This window comes from Schistocerca gregaria, chromosome 10 (assembly GCF_023897955.1).
Source record: "Schistocerca gregaria isolate iqSchGreg1 chromosome 10, iqSchGreg1.2, whole genome shotgun sequence".
Taxonomy (NCBI): domain Eukaryota; kingdom Metazoa; phylum Arthropoda; class Insecta; order Orthoptera; family Acrididae; genus Schistocerca; species Schistocerca gregaria.
Genome location: NC_064929.1, coordinates 148,689,459 through 148,691,795, shown reverse-complemented (window position 1 = coordinate 148,691,795; position 2,337 = coordinate 148,689,459).

The following is a 2,337-nucleotide window of genomic DNA, read 5'->3' as shown; positions in this document are numbered from 1 at the left end:
GATGACCACTTGTGGCAAGCAGGAAATCCAAGTTCGAGTCCTGGCCTGGCAGAAATTTTCATTTGTCCAAACAGGTGACATCAATCCTGATTCACAAAATGTGAATAAATTTTGTAATAATTACTGCAGCTGTAATTGCCAGAACAGTGCCTCTCCCTTCAGACGTGCAAGCATGTCTGAAGGATACTGTAATGTGAACATACAGTCACCATGTAAGTGCAAACATTGTAACCATCATTGAGCCAAATGTTTCTTAACTGAATCCTGTCCTCAGACAAGCTCATTGCACTTACTATGCATTGCCCACTTGTACTTTTATTGATGCTTCAGGAACATACACTCCTCATGTGATGTCCTGCTTCAGAATCAACACTTCATTTTTCTTCACGTTGATTACTTCACTGTCTACCTCGCGTAGTATTATTTTCTCTTCATGTAGTCTGATTTGCGTATTGAACTTGCAATCAACTTGTCCCTTCTCTACAAGCAAGAGAATCTGTTGTCCCTGTATTCACAATGTTTTACCTGCGTAATCAATATTTGCTCTCTGTCACATAAGAAAATCACTCCCAATTAGTCTGTTATACAGACGTCTAACAATCCTCCACACATGTGAAATTTGTGTCCTAAATTTAGCTCACCAGTGTTTCCCTTGTGTATTCTCACTGTACCTATCATTCTCACTGATTTGCTGGTAATACATTTTAATCAAAGACGTTCTGCTCTGTTCAGCTTAAGTTAAACATTGACAGGAATACTTGTTTCTTTCAGGAAGCACAATTGTGTCAACAAGTAGCTTCAAATTCTTCTGAACTTCTACACAGTATACTGAAAGGAAATAATTTTTTGGTTGCACAATTATCCTTATAATAGATTTGCTCAAGGTGACAACAACCAACTGTGCAGCCTTTTCACTGTTCAGTTTCCCAGTACCTTATTTCATAGCTGCACCTGGCATGCACATTCAGTGAAGTCTCTCACATAGTAGCCTATCCTTTTACATTTAAAGCATATTACAGATTTCAATTTACTACATGGACCTCTGCGTCTTACAGAATAGCACTTCAAGCATCTTCCTATGTGCAAAGGCTCCATTTTCTTACAATTATCCTTGAAAGTGCTGGGATTGACAGCAGTCACTTTCCTTAATCGTATTCTGCATTTTGTGTGTGTTTGATCCTGGTTGTCACATCTGTAACAGGTGAATACCTCTGCCTTCATGAGGTGAACCCTTTCAACTGCTTCATTTCATCTATATTTATTTTCTATATGTTCTCACAAGTAAAAAGTTGTTCAAGCGGATTCCGTCCATCTGTTGTGTTTTCTCCCCCTAAATTATTATTATTATTATTATTAGTAAATTTTCCGATATGATGCCAAACATGATGACATAGTACATGAAAATGACTTAGCCAACTTGACTTTAGTCTCTACCACAGTCTTTTGGTTAATTTAGACCTAAAAACCATGCTAAGTACAAACATCAGTAATTTCAGATTACTGTCATTGTTTACATACAAACATAAACCTGATTAATGTACTCCCTGATGAAGCAGATGAAAAAGATATATAAATAACTGTAAGACTTATAAAGCCTATTTTGAAGACATGTTCGCTAGATATTTCTACTATTCATTTAATCAGAAATGTAAAAATTTAACTGCAATTTAAAAAAAAAAAGGTAAGTATAGTTTTAAATATTATGATCTTATAAAAGAGGCTCCTCAGAAGCCATTTTACACCAGTCTGTTGAAGGTTATCAAACATGCAAGACATGTGTCCAAAAATATGGGACAATGTACTGCAGACAATGTAATACAAGTTACAAGTCAGAAAGCAAATCACAGTTTATCTAAATTTCGTGTCCAGGAATCCCTACATAACTCAGTAACTGTTTTTTGATGAATGGCTGTGAACTTGAAACTAATTTTATCAACTGTGTTATCTTCAATAATGCCCACTGTGCAATAGCATCAACCTATGAACAGTGCTATTTTCAATAGTTACTTGCAGTGCACATCGTTTTCGTATTGATGTACTGTTAGACTTCAGGGACACTGTTTTAGAACTGTATTCAGTGACTGTGTTAATTATATATTTTTTTAAACAATGGACAATCCAGGGTGGAAAGCAGCAGCAGCACCAGTGCATGATGGGAGTGGCGACTGGGTGAGGGTAAGGAGAGGCTGGGCTGGGGAGGGAGAGGGATAGTATGGTAGGGGGTGGCAGACAGTGAAGTGCTGCAGTTTAGATGGAGAGCAGGAGAGAAGGTGCGGAGGGGGTAAGTAGCGGAAAGGAGAGAAATAATAGAAATTAAATGACTGGGTGTGGTGGTGA